The sequence below is a fragment of the Bufo bufo genome, chromosome 6, assembly GCF_905171765.1.
Source record: "Bufo bufo chromosome 6, aBufBuf1.1, whole genome shotgun sequence".
Lineage (NCBI taxonomy): Eukaryota > Metazoa > Chordata > Amphibia > Anura > Bufonidae > Bufo > Bufo bufo.
Window position 1 is genome coordinate 215,577,590 of NC_053394.1, and position 23,321 is coordinate 215,600,910.

The 23,321-nt window shown below is 43.1% G+C and overlaps 1 protein-coding gene across 7 annotated transcripts in view; it reads left to right on the forward strand.

The window, feature by feature from the left end:
• ZMIZ1 (zinc finger MIZ-type containing 1) overlaps positions 1 to 23,321 on the forward strand; it is a 356,469-nt gene that overhangs the window by 57,862 nt on the left and 275,286 nt on the right. For all 7 annotated transcript variants that reach the window (XM_040438858.1, XM_040438865.1, XM_040438864.1 and 4 more), the window contains exon 2: positions 14,457 to 14,599. The gene's annotated coding sequence lies outside the window, so the exon portion shown is untranslated. The remainder of the gene's footprint in view (positions 1 to 14,456; positions 14,600 to 23,321) is intronic.

The window sequence follows — 23,321 nt, forward strand, 5'->3', positions numbered from 1 at the left end:
TGTGTCCGTTTTTGTTTGCAGCAGTGGTCCTCAACCTATGGCTCTACAGCTGTTGAAAAGCGTCAACTCCCAGCATGCTTGCAACAGCTGCAGAGCCACAACAGGTTGAAGGTCTCTGATTAACATCAAGGTGGAAAGTGAAGTTCTAGGATCTGAGACCTGATGCAGCCATGTTCATGGGACTTAAGGCTACATGTACACCACAGTGAAAAAAAAGTCTGTTAAAAACTGTCCCATTCAATTGTATGGGGGTAGTCTTGTCAGTCTGACAAGATAGAACATGTTTGATTTTTATATTTTTTTTGACCATTTTTCACGGACTGTCAAAACTGCCGTGTATAACCCCATAGACTACTATTGGTCTTAAATGGACGTGTGATGGCCGTTAATAAAACGTCCATCACATGTCAGTTTTTCACTGTCGTGTGCATGTAGCCTAAGGTTTAAGGATTACTCCAGGCAACACTGATGCTGAGCTATTCTTAAATTTTTGGTCTTTGAATCCCTGCGCCATGCTTCTCAGACCATGCATTTTGCATAACCCAGTGGCTGACCTTTGCTAATACGGTCTAATAGTAAGACAGTCTAAACGTAAAGACTTTATACACTTTAGTATATTGTTGATTGTAGGAACCAAGAAGTTTGGTCTGTAGCCTAATGTGTATGGGGAGCTCCCGACGTTTCACCACAGGTTATGTCAGGGATGACGGATAAGGCAAATTACACTAGAATATTTTTGCCCGATCTTTTTGTTCTCCCAGGAGGTAAGCTGCCACTAGAAGTGACTGGCAGTGGCATTTTCCCCTCTCCCCATTGACAACACTTATGGCCGGACTGGACGTGTTTTGTGTATGGGGGAGTCAGTAGAGAGAGCTGTCATCCAGACGACCTGTGAAGCCCTATGGATTATGAGAACTAGGAGACCCCTGGTTCCCATTTTCTGCAGACATATCGGTCCTATAATGACGCAAGACTGTCTCCACAGTGCCACGTGTCTTCTTGCACGGATGTTGTTACTGTTATTATCAATCTGTTCATTTGCACTTATTGCTGCTTGCTACAAGTGATCGAATCACACCTCTAACAGTGTTGTGTAATCCCAGCCATTCTTATCTGTGGAACTAATTTACATGTACGTACACTTGTCTTTTCCATACTGTTTGGCTTTTATTGCTGCGCTGTGTCTGATTAGCAGAAAACATGTTTGGATTATTGCATTTTCGCATAGTATAGAAACTGGAGAGCAGTGGAAGGCAGGGAGACTTAAGATAAGCAGACCTAGGATTTCTTGGATTATAACCTACAGCATCTGTTAGATTTGACCACTTACCCCATCATGTATTGAAATTGTACAGTTTTCCCACTCATTCATGAGGTTCAGGTTAGCCAGTGGGCGATATAGATACGTGATTACTCCATTTTGGGAGGGCCTTATTCCTTGTTAACTTGCACTATCTCTGCAGAGCATGCTGTGGTTAGGCCATGACAGCATCTCCCCTTCCTCGGCTGTATGCAGAGGCACGGCATGCTTTATTATGCCCCTGGTGGCCCATTCTTGTGTTTATACTCACTTCCTGCCCTATCCCAGAAGCATAATTATTTCTATTACAATATGCTACAAAGGCTTATCTGGCCCGATTAACTCGACACTTGCTTTTATTAATAAGTGCTTATTTATGAAGTGTAAAGCAAATGCCTTAAAAAGGCAGAGCTTCATCAAGCAATGCGTATCGGGGCTCAACCATGAAGCATCACGTGCCCTCTTATATAGCTGTCTGCGAATAAAATCGGGAGAGAACCTTTTGCTCAGTGTCTCCCATCCATTTGTTAACTGCATCATTGTAATCGTGAAGACCTTAACCTGCTCACTGCCGACATACATCTCCTCCTAAGAGGCTCGAAAAATGAAAGCTGGACATTGGTTGCTATTGGTGTTTTTTTTGCACCAATTTTATTAAATCTCCCGCACTGTGCTCTACATTTTCATTTCCTCAGAAGCATTAAAGGGGTTGTCTGGGATTGGGGACTTTGGTTTAATTGTTTAACAAGGACATAAATATCTCCTACATGACTGTCCTACCTTTCCCATACTTTTCTGATGCCCCGTGGTCATTACACAAATTCTCAGCCGGAAGTGCGTCTTTTCTCACATTCAATGACGTACCGGGTCCCTTCTGCAGAGCGAAGCCGCTTCTTCCGCTTCGCAGGGAGCCCGGTGACGTCACCATCAGCCGCAGGCATTATGCAGAGCGCTTGGCAACAGATCGCACTAAGCCACGCCCCTCCGGTCCGGTGATGTCACCGGGCAGGGCGTGTTCTTCACAATGAAGGAGGCAAGGGAACTATGCTAATTAGCATAGTAAGTGCCTCCAATGCAGGCAAATGGGGCGGCAGGCTGGAGATAGAAGCAATACTCTGAGGACTGAGCCAGGAGGAGTTTAGGGGCGTTACTAGGGGGGGGGGGGGAAATGTGCGGCAGGAGGCTGAATATGATTCAAGGGGGGGGGGGCGGATGCATGGAGGACATGGCGATGAGCGGCAGGAGGCGGGATAACAATGAGGGGGCGGAGTCACGGCGGAGAGGAGAGTCGTCAGAAAGCACGTGATGCCGTGCTGCGCTGGGACCCACAGTGCAGAGCGGCAGGAAGTTAGACAAAAATAAACAGAGATGTAAACAGTGCGTGGGGGACTGTCGGAGCTGTGTAGAAATGGCGAAAATACCTTAAAACATATGGGAGGGACCTAGAATCACCAGTGAGTACATTTAAAAAAAATAAAAATTTGATCCCGGACAACTCCTTTAATAGACAACTAGGTTCTTCTAATCATACATGCCAACTTCAGCCATTGTGTCGTATTCCTGGATATTCTGGCTGTCTAGGCGGGAGCTACACTCCTAATTTTTCACTTATTTATAAGGCAATCTGTGCAGGAGCCATCATAGGCAACATAAATTGATGCCTATCGTCTTTGGTGGATATATTACCTGGAAGAGGATGGCTTTGTAAGAATCTAACAATGTAAGGTAGTCCTTTCTTAGCTCCTTGTTCCTTTACTACTAAATGCAGGTTGGACAACTTGAGTTTCATTCAGCTGATTATTGCCTGCTTTTGGGATTTTGGGGTGCCAACCAATTATTAATGACCTTTGCACATATTTTATTAGGAGGTGAATGCTAGTGAGAGGTTAGAGGTTACCTGCACAGACCCAAATACTGGCGGGAGCAAATGTTGATGTGTGATCACATAGCAGTATACCTTCCCAAGATAAGTAAGAGAGGTTCTCTGGTTAATTGCATATATGTGATTACGTCCTTTTAAAATAACAACATGTTTTTTGTGGTCTCTACTGTCTTATTGGTTTGCACTGCTGGTTTCCAGAACTTCCGTTTAAAGGAGTTGAGTTGGAAAACTAGAAATGTATCACGGAGTTGTCTATACACAGCATGGACTATTTGTCACCTAGTCCATTAAAACCCAAGGCGGCTTGCTTTGTTTTTGAACATATATTGAATTACTGATATCACTTTATACTTGACCTACATGTAGGCTTTCTCCATCGTAAAGAAAATAATACTGTATTTTGCAATTATGTTTTTCTGTATGTTGCACTTTGTTCCTGTAAGGTGTTGGTAGCTATTTTGTTTGCTTATTGTAGAACATGAGTGGTTATTGCCTCCAGGTCTATGTTCTGGCTCGAAAACATATGTGACAAGCACACCCTGGTGATATTCAGGGCTAGATAAGAGTACTTACACACTTGAATTTTGTCTGATGTTTAAAAAAATAAATATATATATATATTAGGGATGTCCCGATACAATTTTTTTAAGTACGAGTACCGATACTTTTATTTAAGTACTCATCGATACCAATTACCGATACCAATTATGGTGTGGTAATGTTTTTACAGCAAATTCTAATTTAATTTACAAACCTTGTACAAAGAAACAGCGGTGCAGTTGCTGATAGCAATGAAAAAAATTAAAGCTGGAATTTGGTTGCTATGGACAACTGCTTTACTTTTCCTTTTGTACAAGGGTTAATAAATGGGCATATAACAGTGTTTCCCAACCAATGTGCCTCCAGCTGTTGCAAAACTACAACTCCCAGCCAAACGCTGTCTGGGCATGCTGGGAGGTGTAGTTTTGTCACTTTTGCAACAGCTGGAGGCACACTGGTTGGGAAACACTGGCATATAAAGGAGGGGAATGGGCACATGAAAGGAGAGAATGGGCCAGTGTTTCCCAACCAGCGTGCCTCTAGCTGTTGCAAAAGTGACAAAACTGTCACTTTGGCCCCCCCCCCCCCAAACTTATTTTATTATTAATTGTTTGTCTGTTTTAACATGAAATGGAGAAAAATTAACTGAATTTCTCCTCCATTTCATGCACCGTACCCACCTGGCCTGCTGCAATCCTTGCCATGCAGATGCACCTGGGAGGAAGTAGCTTTAACTTCCTCCCAGTGCCAGTGTTCGGGCAAAACGGATCCGGCATTGTGGTCAGACCGCAAAAAATGAGAAAAAAAAGTAATGCCAGAGTCGGTTTTCCGGATGACACCGGAAAGGCGGATCCGGCATTTCAATGCATTTGTAAGACGGATCAGGATCCTGATCCGTCTGACAAATGCCATCAGTTGGTATACGTTTTGATGGATCTGGCAGGCAGATCCGACGCTAGCATAATGAAGGCGACTGAGTAGTCACAGACTGTACGATTGCTCCCAGTCTGGTATATCCTTGGTGACAACCACAGCAGACAGCATCATAGCAGTCACAGGGGTTGTCAGCCACTTTCCCTGAAGTTCTCATTGCCAGCTCCTCCCACTCCTACTCTGGATGAGAGGCAGCCATATTGGCCGTCACCCAGCTTTCTCAGACTCAGATGTGGCTGGCAGACATAAGAATGGACTGCAGTACCTGGGCTCCGGCAGCTCCTGCCATCTCTCCACCTCCGGCCCAGCTCCTTGCAGTCCCCTGACTCTGTGAGGGTAATATCCAGAACCCCAGCCAGGGGCGGCCTCCTCCTGCCGCTGCCAAGCCAGCACGTCCCCAGGTGGATAATATCCGCTGCCATCCCCAGGTCTGTGCGTAGTCGACATGGGACTTAAAACACTGCCGCAAAGAAGTCCCGCCCACACGCTGATCAGCTAGGAGCAGCGCCACCGCCGCCCGGAAGAAGATGGGATAAGCCGCCACCACCGCTGATCTGGGCCCTTGAGGTATCGACCGTGGTATCGGCGAAATTTGGACGAGTACAATTACTCGTGCAAATGTCCGGTATCGGCCCCGATACCGATACTGGTATCGGTATTGGGACATCCCTAATATATATATATATATATATATATATATATATATATACACACTCACCTAAAGAATTATTAGGAACACCTGTTCTATTTCTCATTAATGCAATTATCTAGTCAACCAATCACATGGCAGTTGCTTCAATGCATTTAGGGGGGTGGTCCTGAACTCCAAACTGAATGTCAGAATGGGAAAGAAAGGTGATTTAAGCAATTTTGAGCGTGGCATGGTTGTTGGTGCCAGACGGGCCACTCTGAGTATTTCACAATCTGCTCAGTTACTGGGATTTTCACGCACAACCATTTCTAGGGTTTACAAAGAATGGTGTGAAAAGGGAAAAACATCCAGTATGCGGCAGTCCTGTGGGCGAAAATGCCTTGTGGATGCTAGAGGTCAGAGGAGAATGGGCCGACTGATTTAAGCTGATAGAAGAGCAACGTTGACTGAAATAACCACTCGTTACAACCGAGGTATGCAGCAAAGCATTTGTGAAGCCACAACACGCACAACCTTGAGGCGGATGGGCTACAACAGCAGAAGACCCCACCGGGTACCACTCATATCCACTACCAATAGGAAAAAGAGGCTACAATTTGCACGAGCTCACCAAAATTGGACTGTTGAAGACTGGAAAAATGTTGCCTGGTCTGATGAGTCTCGATTTCTGTTGAGACATTCAAATGGTAGAGTCTGAATTTGGCGTAAACAGAATGAGAACATGTATCCATCCTCTGATGGCTACTTCCAGCAGGATAATGCACCATGTCACAAAGCTCGAATCATTTCAAATTGGTTTCTTGAACATGACAATGAGTTCACTGTACTAAAATGGCCCCCACAGTCACCAGATCTCAACCCAATAGAGCATCTTTGGGATGTGGTGGAACGGGAGCTTCGTGCCCTGGATGTGCATCCCTCAAATCTCCATCAACTGCAAGATGCTATCCTATCAATATGGGCCAACATTTCTAAAGAATGCTATCAGCACCTTGTTGAATCAATGCCACGTAGAATTAAGGCAGTTCTGAAGGCAAAAGGGGGTCCAACACCATATTAGTATGGTGTTCCTAATAATTCTTTAGGTGTGTGTGTGTGTGTGTGTGTGTGTATATATATATATATATATATATATATATATATATATATATATATATATAAAATGTCATTTGCATTTTTTGTGTGTTTTTTGTGCCTCCTCATAAATTAGGTCCTTCGGCAGTCCATGAGCCTAGCTGAAGTAGAGTTCAGTAATCACTTGCGCCAGTAAACTGGTATAAATGATAGTAAATATGCCAGGGCCAATTGGCCATAGATCTTGAGCTGGTGTTTTTACAGCAACCGAAATGCACCAAAAAACATAGGTGCTAAAAATACCACTGAAAATGGCAATAACCTGCTTCTTTCTTCTCTTCGGGGTCCCGGCTGTCACTTACTTCCAGGGACCCGACTTGATCCTGCTAGATTGCAAGGGGTTGAGTCATCTCAAGCATTGGTGGCATATCGCTAGGGTATTCCACCAATGTCCGATAGGTGCGGGTCCTGCTGGGACTTGCACCTATCTCTCTAGAATGAAGCCTGCAAAGTGAAGAAGAGCAGACAGCGCATGTGTGGCCATCCTCCATTCATTTCTAGGGCACTGCTGAAAATAGCCAAGCCAGCGCTTTCCATCAGCCCAATAGAAGTGAGGGGAACGGTGGCTCTCCACTCAGTTACTTTCAGTACTCGCATTCCCACTCCTTCACTTTGCAGGCTCCGTTTTAGAAGGGGCTGTGGATCCCAGAGGTGGGACCCGCAGCTATCAGACATTGGTTGCATATCCTAGCGATATACCAACAATGCTTGAGATGACACAACCATTTTAATTTTAATGACTTCTGCAAGCCAGGATAATTTGTTCCCTGATAGTTCAAACATGCAGTTAGTTGAGGCATTTTTTTTATATTTTGTTTCTGCCTGTTTATAATTGTAGAGGTTAATTTTTGGTTCAGTGGGTTCTCAAATTTTTGTATTTGCAACCAATTTTAAAGTGAGCTTCAGGTTAATGAGTCTGGAAGGGTTAGTTCTGTAAGGCCTCTTTTACACAGGCGAGATTTCCGCGCGGGTGCAATGCGTGAGTTGAACGCATTGCTCCTGCACTGAATCTGGATTCATTCATTTCTATGGGGCTGTGCACATGAGCGGTGATTTTCACGCATCACTTGTGCGTTGCGTGAAAATCACAGCATGCTCTATTTTGTGCGTTTTTCATGCAATGTAGGCCCCATAGAAGTGAATAGAGCTGCGTGAAAATCGCAAGCATCTGCAAGCAAGTGCGGATGCGGTGCAATTTTCATGCATGGTTGCTAGATGATCGGGATGGGGACCTGATCATTATTATTTTCCCTTATAACATGGTTATAAGGGGAAATAATAGCATTCTTAATACAGAATGCTTAGTAAAATAGGGCTAGAGGGGTTAAAAAAAAATACTTAAACTCACCTTAAAGGGAGTCTTTCACGCAGATTTACCCTATTAACCTAATAACAGTGTTATGTCCACGGCATCCCCCCTATTAAAACTGTGCTTACCGTTAGTTCCTTGCTAGCATCGTTGTGCAGAAAAACACTTTTAATCCGTATGCAAATGAGGCTGTGAAGGTGCCCAGGGGCGGCGTTACAACGGCCAGTGCCCAGGCCCCTGGGTCACTTTCATACGAAGCCACTCCTCCTCAGCCGCGTCTGCCCGCCCTTAGTCTCTGCTCTAACCTCCCTCCTCCCGTCCGTAATCCTGCGCATGTGCCGATGAACGTGATAACGCACGGTAAACTGCGATGTCCCGGCCCGACTGTGCTCATCGGCGCATGCGCGGGATTACGGACAGGAGGAGGGAGGTTAGAGCAGAGACTAAGGGCGGGCAGACGCGGCTGAGGAGGAGTGGCTTCGTATGAAAGTGGGGTTAAAGGGCTAGAGGGGTTAAAAAAAAATACTTTAACTCACCTTAAAGGGAGTCTTTCACGCAGATTTACCCTATTAACCTAATAACAGTGTTATGTCCACGGCATCCCCCCTATTAAAACTGTGCTTACCGTTAGTTCCTTGCTAGCATCGTTGTGCAGAAAAACACTTTTAATCCGTATGCAAATGAGGCTGTGAAGGTGCCATGGGTCGGCGTTGCAGCGGCTGGTGCCCAGGCCCCTGGGTCATTTTCATACGAAGCCACTACCCCTCCGCCGCGTCTGCCCGCCCTTAGTCTCTGCTCTAACCTCCCTCCTCCCGTCCGTAATCCCGCGCATGCGCCGATGAACGAGTACAGTCGGGCCGGGACATCGCAGTTTACCGTGCGTTATCACGTTCATCGGCACATGTGCAGAATTACGGACGGGAGGAGGGAGGTTAGAGCAGAGACTAAGGGCGGGCTGACGCGGCTGAGGAGGAGTGGCTTTGTATGAAAGTGACCCAGGGGCCTGGGCACTGGCCGTTGTAACGCCGCCCCTGGGCACCTTCACAGCCTCATTTGAATACGGATTAAAAGTGTTTTTCTGCACAACGATGCTAGCGAGGAACTAACGGTAAGCACAGTTTTAATAGGGGGGATGCCGTCGACATAACACTGTTATTAGGTTAATAGGGTGAATCTGCGTGAAAGACTCCCTTAGTTTAATCCACTTGTTCACGCAGCCCGGCTTCTCTTCTTTCTTCTTTGCTGTGCAGGAGGAAAAGGACCTGTGGTGACGCCACTGCGCTCATACCATGGTCCGTCAAATGATCCATCTCCATGGTGATGGATCATGTGATGGACCATGTGATGAGCGCAGTGATGTCCTCAAATGTCCTTTACCCAGGTCCTGAAGAAAGAAGAGAAGCCGAGCTGCGCGAACAAGTGGATTAAGGGGAGTTAAATTATAATTTTTTATTTATTTCATAAATTAATTTGTACTGTAAAAAAACATTTCCCGAACTCACGATTATTTTTTTTTTTTTTTTTTTTTACAGTACAAATTAATTTATGAAGTTATTGCCCGAAGTCTCGCGAGACTTAGAAGCAATAACTTTGGCTCATTGGAGCCAATACATTCTAATACTGTACAGAGCTCATCTGAAATTGATTCGCTCATCCCTATTCCTAATCCATTGGTCTCAAGTGAGATGAGCCACCACCAGAGGGGTCTGGCAGAGGATTCCTCCCTTCTTATGGACAACACATGCACACTTGGCTGAATGGAGAGTGCATTTGTATAGGGGTCAGAAGAAATAGCTAAAAGACAAAGAGTAGCATATATCAATACATAAATCATTTTGAGGGGACACAAGCCTACTGTAGTAAGGACAATTAAAATTGTCTATTGCTAATCACAACTGATGTTGATTGAAACACTTCAGTAATGCATTTAATTTAGCGATTCAAACTTTTATGATTGTCAAGGGAGCCTACGATGTGTCTTTTTATTCCTGGTAATTTATTAAATATTGCTCCTCCATACTGATTCGTTGTTTCTGGCCAGCCAACCCCTGTTTACACAAGACGATCTGCTGACCTTAACCCCGTAAGGACCCTGCCATTTTTCACCTTAAGGACCAGGCCATTTTTTGGAAATCTGACATGTCACTTTATGTGGTGATAACTTTAAAACGCTTTTAGGGCTGTTTCACACGAGCGAGTCCTTTGCGGGAATCGCGCTCCGTGTGTGAGTGTGATCCTCCGCTCTGGACTTGCAGGAGCGCACAGCATTATCATGATTTATAATGCTATGTGTCTCTGCATGGCCCTTTTTCCATAGAATCATAGTGACATAAAGCTGTCAGTATGATTCTGTAGAAATAAGGCCAAGCAGAGACACACAGCATTATAAATCATGATAATGCCGTGCGCTCCTGCAAGTCCAGAGCAGAGGATCACACTCGCACACGGAGCGCGATTCCCGCAAAGGACTCGCTCGTGTGAAACAGCCCTTACTTATCCAGGCCATTCTGAGATTTTCTTATCACATATTGTACTTCATGACACTGGTAAAATTTAGTCAAATTTTTCATTTTTATTTATAAAAAATAACAAATTTACCAATTTCTTTGCTTTTAAGGCCTCATGCACACGGCCGTTGTTTTGGTCCGCATCCAAGCCGTAGTTTTGATGGCTCGGATGCGGATCCATGCACTTCAATGGGGCTGCAAAAGATGCGGACAGTACACGGAGTGCTGTGGCCCCGCAAAAAAAATATAACATGTCCTATTCTTGTCCGCGCTTTGCGGACAAGAATAGGCATTTATATTAAAGGCTGTCCATGCAGTTCCACAAATTGCGGAACGCGCACAGACGCCATTCATATTTTGCGGATCCGCGATTTGCGGACCGCAAAACACACCGGTCATGTGCATGCGGCCTAAAACAGATAGTGATACCTCCTAAAATAGTTATTACTTTACATTTCCCATATGTCTACTTCATGTTTGGATCATTTTGTAAATTACATTTTCTTTTTTTGGGACGTTAGAAGGCTTAGAAGTTTGGAAGCAAATCTTGAAATATTTCAGAAAATTTCCACAACCCAATTTTTAAGGACCAGTTCAGGTCTGAAGTCACTTTAGAAACCACCCATAAATGGCCCCATAACCGAGCAAGGGTTAGCAGCCAAACAAAACTAAATATTTATTACCCTGATTCTGTAGTTTACAGAAACACCCAATATGTGGTCATAAACTGCTGTACGGGCACACAGCAGGGCGCAGAAGGAATGGATCGCCATATGGTTTTTGGAAGGCAGATTTCACTGGGATATTTTAAGTTGTCATGCCACATTTGAAGACCCCCCTGATGCACCCCTAGAGTAGAAACTCCAAAAAAAAGTGACCCCATTTTGGAAACTACGGGATAGGGTGGCAGTTATGTTGGTACAATTTTAGGGTACATATGATTTTTGGTTGCTCTAGATTACACTTTTTGTGCTGCTAGGTAGCAAAAAATTGCGGTTTTGACACAGATTTTATTTTTTGTTATTTACAACATTCATCTGGCAGGTTAGATCATGTGGTATTTTTATAGACAATACCAAATATGAATACTTTTTTTGGTTGTTTGTTTCAGTTTTACATAATAAAGCATTTTTGTGTCCATATTCTGAAAGCCATAGTTTTTTAAATTTTTTGGGGGCGACTGTCTTATGTAGGGGCTCATTTTTTTCGGTATGAGATGACGGTTTGATTGGTACTATTTTAGGGTGCATATGACTTTTTGATCGCTTGGTATTAGTTTTTGTGATGTAAGGTGACAAAAAATAGCTTTTTTTGACACCGTTTATTATTATTTTTTTTTTTTATGGTGTTCAGCTGAGGGGTTAGGGTCATGTGGTATTTTTATAGAGCAGGTTCTTATGGACGTGGCGATACCTAATATGTCTATTTTTTTTTTTTGTCTATTTAAAGGGATTCTGTCATGAGATTTGAGGCCTATAACCTAAACATATGGCCAGGTCCCTACTAATACCCTGAATCCGAAACTGACCTTATTAAATGTGCCTGTGGCTCTATTAGCATATAAAACAGGTTTTTATAACCTGTCATTCACCTACCTAAGGTGTCCAAGGGGACGTCGCTTCATACAGGGTGCCTGGCTGCAGCCATCTCCGTCTGGTGCCCAGCGCGTGTCCTATTCTTTGGCCACAAAATGCGGACCACGGGCCTGTTGAAGCTAATGGGTCTGCAAAAAAAAGGACGCAACACAGAAGTCACACGGGTGTCATTAGCAGTGTAATTTTTTTTCATTTAGCCCTCGTTTATGAGCAATAAAAGCTTAAAACGGGACATACAGCAAGGAGCTACTACTCCTGTAGAGAATTGCATTATGGTATAACATTTTAGTTGTTGTTCGATGCTACTTATGAGGAAATCTAATCTCTGAAGTTTTATATTTTTTGTTGACATACATCAACCACTAGACCACACCTGCCTCCCAACAGGCTTGTGGTTATAGCACTTGACTATGTTGCTTGTTGTAATAATTTCAATTGTTCGTCATTTAAAAAGTGGTGGCTAAGTGGTCCACCAGAATAAAAAAGAAAAATATAAAATAAAAAAATAACTAAGATCTCTTTTTTTTTTATATTTATTTATTTATATTTTTTATGATGTATTCATTTTACATTTTCTTTTTGATAAACTTTTGGCTGTTTCTTATTTTAGTTGCTTGAGCTAAAGGTGATATGGCTCTGAAGCATCCTCGCTATTGACATATAACCTTAATATGGGGCTTCAATGTGGGCCTGTGCAAGAGGTATAGACCCCATTTATAATGAAATGGTCACATTATAACAGTGTAATTCCAGGCTTGTGAAACCGTTTTCATTCAGTTTTGTGCTGCCTGAACTTTTCTCTTTACGATTGTATATTTTTATAGTACATCACTTATCGCTTAGGCGGAGTTCACATCTGCACTGACTTTTCCGTTATTCTGTTCAGTCAGAGGAACAGAAAGGCAGAAAAAATGGATCTGTTAAACGTACATATGTTTGAGATTTTGAATCATCTTGGACAACTCATTTAAGCATATAATACCTGGAAAATGGAAAGCTCCTTTTCCTCATGTCTTATTTTGGATTGAATAAAAAGTCCTGCAGACGGGACTTAACGTGATGGAAAGGACTCTGAGCCAAAAGGATCCTAGTATCGCACCATTAATTTGTGATAATAGTGGACACTTTTTTTCATTCTTCTGTTCTTTAAAGGAACAGAACAGTAAAAAAAATACTGAAATGTGAACAGACCCTTTTAAATCAATGGGTACGTTTGCTGTCCATTGAAAATGCGTTAGAGAAGAACAGAAATGTGGACGAGGCCTAAGCGCTGATGTGAATTTAACCTTATTTCAAAAGCAATTATTGGACAGTCTGCAGTCATTCAGAATATCTCTTATTGTATTTAATTACTTGTATTCATATTCATTCAGGGCTCCAGATGGCAACTGAAATGGTTCTGGTTGCGAACAAAAAATTTTTTTTCTAAATGTTTATGCTTGGCAGCTAAAGTCTTTTTATTTTTTATTTTTTTGTGTGTGTCTCCTACAGCCCTGATGCATAGATATAGATTTAAAAATGGCATTCTTGCATCGGTGAGGAGAAGGAGCATGGGAGCTTGCTGTTTACTGTAATGTATTGTGCCGTACGCAGCTGTTCTCCCTCTAGTGGTGGCTGCAGGTGGTCAGAACATGGAGCACATAGGCCTTATTTATCAAAACTGCCTAATGCTAAAACTTAGTTGTCCTCATCAACCAGTCAGAGATCAGCTTTTATTTTTTTCAGAGCCCTTTACGAATTGAAAGCTGAGCTCCGATTTGTTGCTGTGGCCAACTAAGGCTACTTTCACACCTGCGTTAGGTGCGGATCTGTCTGGTATCTGCACAGACGGATCCGCACCTATAATGCAAACGCTTAGATCCGTTCAGAACGGATCCGTTTGCATTACCATGAACAAAAAAAAAAAAAAGAATAATTTTTTATTTATTTTTTTGTTCATGATAATGCAAACGGATCCGTTTTGACTTTACATTGAAAGTCAATGGGGGACGGATCCGTTTGAAAATTGAGCCATACTGTGTCAACTTTAAACGGATCCGTCCCCATTGACTTACATTGTAAGTCTGGACGGATCCGTTTGCCTCCGCACGGCCAGGCGGACACCCGAACGCTGCAAGCAGCGTTCAGGTGTCCGCCTGCTGAGCGGAGCGGAGGACAAACGGAGCCAGACTGATGCATTCTGAGCGGATCCGCATCCACTCAGAATGCATTAGGGCTGGACGGATCCGTTCGGGGCCGCTTGTGAGCCCCTTCAAACGGAGCTTACAAGCGGAGCCCCGAACGCTAGTGTGAAAGTAGCCTAAGACAGCTCTACTAAGAAACAGTTTTGATAAATGAGGTCCATCTTTGGTCAGTCTAGTCACTTGATCTCCAGTCTAGTGTAAATGCTCTCATCATCAATAATGTTGATTTTTATTTCCAGACCTAAAAATGCAATTTAGGCTTAGGAGCAATAGGCGTCCAAGCAGTTTTTTTCCTTTTTAGTCTGGAGCCCTGAAATTGTGCTCTGACAAACTATTAATGATTATTCTGTTATTTTATACAAAATATAATACATTCACAGACAAAACATGTTTTAAATTCCTTGTATTTTTCTCTGAACAGATTTTAGTAAATGCGGAAGATTAATGTGGCCATCTAGGACATGCTCCGCCAATAATAGCTTTGGATTACATTGGAAAACTGAATAAAGTGACTCGTGAAGTGTCAAAAGAAGTTGTGGTCAGGATTTCAAGCAGAAGACTTAAGTAAGTCTACCTTCTAATTTTGCATTTTTACTTGCATTGAAAAGTTGATGTGTAAAGGAACATGTTGTACAAAGGTATACATTCACAGACTTTATCAGTGATATTAAAAACCTTGGGGTGCCTTCACACAAGGCCGATTTCTGCGACTGATAATTGGTTACATTCACTTGAATAGGGTTTGCTATCTATGTGCTTCCTGTTAAAACAAACCCATATTTTCAGTTGCAGAAATTTCGACAGTAATATTTACTGTGTGTGAAGGCAGCTTTATTCTTTCTTGTGACTGAATAGCCACAAAGGTCTTATCACTAGAAACTATGGGGGTCATTTAGGCATATTTCAGGTACAGATGGCAGCGCAACGGTTAGTTGCGCAGCTATCTGCGACTTTTCCACGCTCACGGCAGCTCTAAAATTGTGGGCGTGGCGGGGAAGTGGACGGGCCGGGAGGCCCATCTCATTCATGATTTTCTATGCCTGTTTTAGGTGTAAAGAATGGTCCAAATGTAAGACAGTTCGGAAACTGTTTTACATTTAGAACTGGCACTGGATGCACCGAAGTTATGGAGAGGCCGGCATCCGTTCATAACTTCGGCGGATCCACCTCCAGCTATGTAACTTTATTAAGACCTGCTTAATAAATGTGCGCCCATGGACTCCACATAACACGTGATTATACCGCTACATACTCTGCACCCCTGAGTGTCAGGTGGATGCCCCTTGACTGACAACATCTACTGTCCTCCATACTTTGGAAGAAATATCGCCCATTGGACAGGTCTGTGATGATCCACATCAGAACATATTTGACGCCTTCCTCATGAATGTTTTATGAGTGGGGCTTCACTGGCACAGCAACGCTCCTTTTGGAAACAGGTTCTGGATTTCACCTTCAGGAATGTGACCCCTTTTGTATACAGTTTTGGATGCAGCATACCCTGATATTCTTCCCTGTACTGTAGTTTCCAATACATTTCTTCACTTTGTTGCTGTGGCAGATCTAGAAGGCCTTAATACACATCGGTGTATTGTCAGCTGAGAACAGCGGGTTTGGCCGACAGTTTAATGTGTATGGGGAGCTCTCTACTCTTGCCTGAGAGATGAATTTGGAGCAGAGAAGGATTAGGCAAAATGAATAGTTCTCCCTGGATATAGGTTCCCCCCCTCATTGAATCCACATTCGATGGAGCTGATTGTTTGTGTATGGGGGAGCTGGCAGGGATTAGGGAGAGAGAGCTGTCAGATGAACAGTCGTTCAGCTTCATTTTCTGACTTGTTGAAGGGGTCTCTTGACAGGCATTGTGCTGATGGAACAATTGGATCTTTGCTTTTAAAGGTACTATCTCATTACAGCAACTTGTCTCCTATCCACAGGATAGGGGATAAATGTCAGATTGGTAGGGTTAGGGATGAGCGAATCAACTTCGGATGGAACATCCAAAGTCGATTTGTATAAAACTTGGTTTGAATACTGAACGGAGTGAGTGCTCTGTACAGTATTGGCTCAGATGAGCCGAAGTTATTATGTTTCATCCAAAGTTAATTCGCTCATCCCTAGGTAGGGGTCTAACTGCTGGGGCCTCCGATGTCCACCCATCTGAATGGAGCAGCGGACACACATGCGCGTTCTCACTACATTCATCTCGATCAGACTGCCAGTGACAGCAGAGTAAAAGATCTCAACTATCTCTGGCAACCTCAAGAGCTGAATGGAGCAGCACATTCATACAGGGGAACACAGGCCCCCATTCTGGTGATCGACAGTATTCCTAACTGTCAGGCCCCTGGCAATCAGATGCTTACACCCTATCCTGTGGATAGTTAATGGCAAGGGACAATCATTTAAGGGTACGGCCACACATAGCCCTGTGAATTTATTAAATTATTTCATTTTGTGGATTTCTGCCACATATTTCACCCTCTGCAATGAATCTATAGCAAATCCAAAGCATTTCTGCAGCACAATCTTCAGCAAAATCACCACGATTTGGTTTGGATTTTGCCATTGGGGACTTGGGCCAGACACATTGAGGATTTTGACTACAGAAAATCCGCAGCAGAACGGCTGTGTGTGGTCTTGGCACCCTTAGTGATTATGGTATGTTTATTTTTTTTCACCACTGCAGTGCCACTATTTTGTTGATCAAAGTAAATGACGAGTGACAACTTATTATTCTCTGTGACGATCGTGTAATTCAATTAATTTAGTTTTATGCTGGGGAATGAGATCCTGTGAATCACCTGAGAAGGTTTAAGTTAAGGGCCCTTTACACAGGCTGAGAATCCCAAAGATGATAACTAATGAGCAGTCATTAGCCAATATCTGGTGGTCTAAATCTACCGCCGACTACCCAATACGCACACCAAAATCGTTTCCTGGCAGCAGATCGTTCTGTATAAACACAATCTGCTGCCTGAAAACAGCTAGTCATTATGGGGTTGAATGATTGCATTAGCGGTCGCTCCTCCCCATACTGTGGAGGAGATCTGCGCATGTAAATGCAGCAGTCTCCTCCACTGAAGAGCAGGTAATTCCCGGGAATGAACACTTCCTTCCCAGCAATCGGCTGCTCTGTCGTCCCATGCTAAAGGAATTTTTTGGTTAGGTGATCAGTGTGTGATCAGTGAGAGTCCAACATCCGGGACCCTTGTTTATCAGTTCTTTGAGAAGGCACTGGTACTAGCAGTAGCGTTGTGGCCTTCTCGCAGCTTTCTGTAGGCCATGTGACGTCCCATTCATAGGCCACATGGCCTAGGCACAGCTCAGTCCCATTGAAGTGACTGGGGCTGAGCCTCAATACCAAGCACAGCCGCTGTCAAATGGATGGCACTGTGCTTGGTGAGCAGGGAAAAGACCGTGACACTACTGCGATAGCTGCTGTCTCCTCAAACAGCGGATGGGTGGCGGTCCTAGGTGTCAGACCCCCACCAATCAGATACTGATGACCTATCCAGAGTATAGGTCTTTAGAAAAAAAGATCTCAGAAAACCAGTTTTTGAAGCAGACACCGTGTGATTATGTTCTTATTTCCAGTAATGGGGGTGTTACATGGCACCATGTAGAATATAAATACTTCATTTCAGAGCCTGGTGTCACGTTCGCTTTAAGAGATGCAGCTGTTTCCTACATTTTCACTTCAGCGTGGAACTGATACAGCTGCCATTAGTGCTTATTTAGCTCAGAGCTTCCATTGCAGTAGGCTTGGATTCAAATTTTTCATGGAAATATATCTCCTACAAAGCATAATGTTTGTCAGTAGTGGCCTGTGCAAGCCCAGAATCTGACCCTGCTCTTCTCTCCAGCTGATCATTGAGGGTACTGGGAATTGGATCCCCACCGATCAGATATTGATGACCTATCCCATGGAAATAAACATGCAATTTAGGTCATCAGTATATGCCCCCTAAACCACCCGCACTACCTCACAGATGAAATCATCTGGTTTCTAATGATGTCCTTGGCAAATTCTTGCAATGGGCAAGATCGTGGAAAAACAACTTTTGTGCAAATAAAGAACTTCAGGTCAAGGGAGCAGCGTCCTCGACCCCTGAAGTCAAGCTTGCCATGCCCCTTCCTGTCTGTTTAGGTTTGATGGCCTTGTTTTTTTTCTTCATGCGTGAATCTCATGGAGATCCTGTGCCAGCACTATAGGTTCTTGTTTTTTGCGTCTGCACATTGAGCCCCGCTGCAGTGTGCTTGGCTTGGTTCATGCCCATAAATCAACGCCTGTGCAATGAGCCTCTGAAGCCAAGTACACTACAGCGGGGCTCACTGTGCAGGCGCAGAAAACAAGATCAACAGCGCAGGCACAAGGTCTGCCAGGGAATTGTGTATGTATAAGCATAAACAGTGCGACCCATAATTATTCATACCCCATTGATTTAAATTGAAATTTTGACTTAGTTACTTTTATTCAACCAGCAAGTAATTTTTTGACGGGAAATGACATAGGTGTCTCCCAAAAGATAATACGACGATGTACAAGAGGCATTATTGTGGAAAAAAAACATTTCTCTGCTTTTATTTACATTTGAGCAAAAAATACAAGATGTTTCACACTGTGGAAAATCTCAGAGGACGTGGTTGGAAGCCAAAAGTGACACCTGTGCTGGCCCGGAGGATAGTTAGAGAGGTGAAAAAGAATCCAAGGATCACCACCCCAAGGCCATCCTGGTGATTCTGGGCTCTGCTGGTGGCAATATCTCAAGGCAGACAATCCAACGGACACTGCACACTGCTGGGTTCCACGGATGCAGACCAGGCAGACAAAAGCTTGCTTGGCCTTTGCAAAAGCTTATCTGGACAAAGAAGAAGACTTCTGGTCGTCTGTGTTATGGTCAGATGGAAACAAAAATTGAATTGTTTGGTCACAATGATGTTTCATTCATTTGGCGTAAGAAAGGAGAAGCCATCAACCCAAAGAACACTATCCCCACTGTCAAACATGGTGGTGGGTTTTTCAGCCAATGGACCAGGGAACCTAATCGCAGTAGACGGCACCATGAAAAAAGAGCAATACATGAGGATTCTCAACGGCAACATCAGGCAGTCTGCAGAGAAACTTGGCCTTGGGCACTAGTGGACATTTTAGCAGGACAATGACCCAAAACACACAGCAAAAGTGGTGAAGAAATGGTTAGCAGACAACATTAACGTTTTGGAGTGGCCCAGCCAGAGTCCAGACTTGAATCCTATTGAGAATCTGTGGAGGGAGCTAAAGATCAGGGTGATGGCAAGAAGACCCTCCAACCTGAAAGATTTGGAGCTCATTGCTAAAGATGAATGGGCAAAAATACCTGTGGAGACATGCAAAAAGCTGGTCTGCAATTGTAGGAAGCGTTTGATTGTGTAATAGCCAATAAAGGCTTTTCTATTGATTATTGAGAAGGGTATGAATAATTTTGGACTGGACACTTTTTGCTCAAATGTAAATAAAAGCTGAGAAATGTTTTTGTTCCCCACAATAATGCCACTTGTACATCGTCTTATTATCTTTTGGGAGACGCCTATGTCATTTCCCGTCAAAAAATTACTTGCTTGTTGAATAAAAGTAACTTTAAATCAAAATTTGCCAGGGGTATGAATAAAGATTGGGCAGCACTGTATGTATAGGTAAAGGTAGAGATTTTACTGAATCAATCTGCTCAGCTTCCCTGCGCTACAACAAGCTGCCTGCAGAGTGCACTGCATTTTGTGGCGACAGGTCCTCTTTAAATGGTTTCAGGGACTGATTGATTTCACAAGAGGTCAGCCTTCATGCTTCCCACAAAGTACAATGCAGCTGCCACGCACTTTGCATGTTATCTACCCTTGGCATCACTCTGCCTCTTGTCTCTTGCTCTTTGTTTTTCTACAGTGATGTTTCTGGGGCAACAGTGGTGTTTAAACTTGAGACCATGCCTGGCAGCCTATGCTGTGTACCAGTCAGTGAATTACAGCCTTTTAACCCCTTCTGGGTATACCAAAGTCTAGTTTGTGCCCAGCAGACTGCTGGCATATTTCCAGAAGGTTCATCTAAAAATGTTCTGGTTATGCACACTGGTAAATGCAGATACAATATGCACATTTAAGGTGTATTGTTTCTGCTGAAACCTATATTTGTGTAGGTTTTTTAAAGTTGGTTAGGGTATGCCACCACTGTCAGAAAGGTGTGGGACCCGCTCCTATCTCCAGAACTGTCATCCTAAAGTGAATTAGAATGCACCACCCTCTAGTCACTTCGATGGGAGTTCCTAAAATAGCTGAGTGCTGGCACGGCTGATTCCAGTGGTCCCATAACGGTGAATGGAGAACTGGCCGTAAATGTGTGCTCTCTATTCACTTCTGTTGGAGAGCATGTGCGGCGCACGCTCATTGACTTTGGGAGGCCAGTTCGGGTCCCACTCCTATCTGACATTGATAGCATTTCCTAGAGAAATGGCACCAATGTTTGACATGACACGGCCTCTTTAATGAAAAAATGTTAAAGTGCAAAACAGTTTTGTGATGTTGAATGTCCACTTTCCTTGTAGTCACCGGGCTCACAAATGTATAGTGCATTGCAATGCCGTGTCATGAGTCCCTGTTTTACATTAATCTGTGTTTGGTGGACTAGTATGGATTTCATTTTCCATGTGGAAGACCAATGTTTCTATGTGGATTTGCCAGGATATTTGATATATGTTCTGTATAATTGAGAGATTCTATTTGGTAGAGAAAAACCTAGAGTCTGCAAGTAATGATTGTAGTACATTCCTAGTATAAGGATATGCTTTGCATCTTTCTACACATGACATACCGTGTACTCCTAGATTTGTATGAGAAACATGTATGCGTGTCCTTCTGGCATACCTTTTTATATTCAACATGTTTATTGGAAAGAGTAGTCAACCACAGTGCTCATCTTAATATGTGTGTGGGTGTGTATGTGTGTATGTATATATGTGTGTGTATGTGTGTATGTATATGTATATATATATCTATCTATATCTGCAAATACCGCAGCAGCACAGTCAGATAATATGAACTGGGTGCAACGCCTCCAGGAGACCGACTACTCCTCCAACGTATATATTTTCCAAAGAATGAGGCAGCACTTCCAGATTGACGTGAAAGGGTGAAGACCCCAAACTTTAATTCCCCAGCAACGTTTCGGCCTTCTCAATGAGGCCTTCTCAAGCTATACAACAAATAACAGGGTATTTATACCCACAAATCAGTGCAATCAAATCACATGGTATAATTAGTGAAATCGCATGATATCAAAAAGGTGCTCGGTCACATGACAATCTTTACAATAGATCAATATAACATAAAAGATTCAATAGTTGTGTAAAATCATTACATCCAATACAAATTATGTGCATCATCAGTATACATATATCCTCTCTCATCCCCCACAACGGATCTAAGAGTCTATACAGTTATGTGCTATATAGTGATATAATGATTTTACACAACTATTGAATCTTTTATGTTATATTGATCTATTGTAAAGATTGTCATGTGACCGAGCACCTTTTTGATATCATGCGATTTCACTAATTATACCATGTGATTTGATTGCACTGATTTGTGGGTATAAATACCCTGTTATTTGTTGTATAGCTTGACAAAGGCCTCATTGAGAAGGCCGAAACGAAAAAAATAATAATAAAAAAAATATATAATAATAATAATAATATATATATATTTATTATTAAGCAGAGCAGCACTCCAAATTGTAGTAGAAAAAAAGAGGATGTGTTTATTCACCCATAAGTGACGCAACGTTTCATTTCTAACATGACGTTTTTCTCACACACACACGTGTATATTTTATATATATAAATAATCTCCAGGCAGTTGCATGCATTTCGTCCTCATGCCAAGCGTTGTGTGTAGTGGATGTTTGCTGTTGAGTGCTTTCTGCTGTAGTTGTATTTGAAGTAGTGATGCAGATGGTTATACTGTGAGAATCTGACATAGAATATTATGATTATTGTGTTGGATTTCTGTGGTCACACTCCAAACAGTAGGAAGTTGTACGACCCTCCTGGTTGCTATGATGTGCACTGTTTACTTAGTTTTGGCAGCAATAGATTTGTTTTCTGCAAATACATTTTTTACATCACTGATTATTTTTGACAGTGAAATGAGACGGCTTAGAGCGCATCAGTCTTTGACGTCTGCAGTTACTGTGCACCAGATGGACACATGCACACAGAAGATCACATTAGAAATGATTTGTTAGCTTTCTTAAAGGCAACAATTCATCAGAAAGTCTATTGTTTAATGTTTTTATGTTAAAAAATCTTTGTAAAAATTTTTGGGTGGTTATTTTACATTTTCCATGTCATGATCTGTATTTAAACAAAAAACATAAAATCCTGCATTTTCTTTACACTGGCCACTAAGCCTAATAATAGGCACCCCTTCTAAAGCACTTTACTGGCGTTATCTGCTTATTGTTACAAGCAGGATTAAAATGACAGATACCACCTCTACATATAGATAAAACAGCATCCACCATTCACAATGGTTGATTGTCAAGGCTCATCTACTCCCTCCTGATCTCTGTACAGATCACAGAGAATGTCTAGAAATCTTTCCCATAGAAGTCAATAAGGTCAGCTGCTGTACATTGGTACTCTGGCCCATGGGGCTGCTGTAAAGAATCTCTCTAAATGCTGTTAAAGGGGTTGTCCGGGTTCAGGGCTAAACCCTGATAGCACCTTTTCTGTATTCACTTAGTATGTATCAGAGGAGCATCCGGCCATTTCCTTACTCCGATGCTCCCCTTGCCTGGTTGCATCTCGCCTATCGAGCCCCTGTTTCTTTTGAGCTGGTGACATGGCTCTTTTGGAGGCGGGTACTATGCAAAGTAGCATAGCACCCGCCTACAAAAGAGCCCATGGCAGTGCTATACACCGCCTATCTATGCTGGTGACGTCACCGGGCTCACTGCTAGGCTTAAGCCTCCACCTAGCATAGTATGGCCGGATGGCAGCCGGATCTCCACCGTTTCCCATTAGAGTTAATGGGGTTGGACGGCAATGAGGTAGCTTCCGGCAGTGCTGGAATGCAGAGAGATACAGCTGGCTGTTCCCTGCCATAACAGACTGCCGGATCCAAAAGCACTAGTCTGAAATTGGCCTATGAGACTGGCACAAGTAGAAAGCAGTGCTGCACAAAGGGCATACAACTAAGGCTACTTTCACACTAGGGTCGGGGCTCCGCTCGTGAGCTCCGTTTGAAGGGGCTC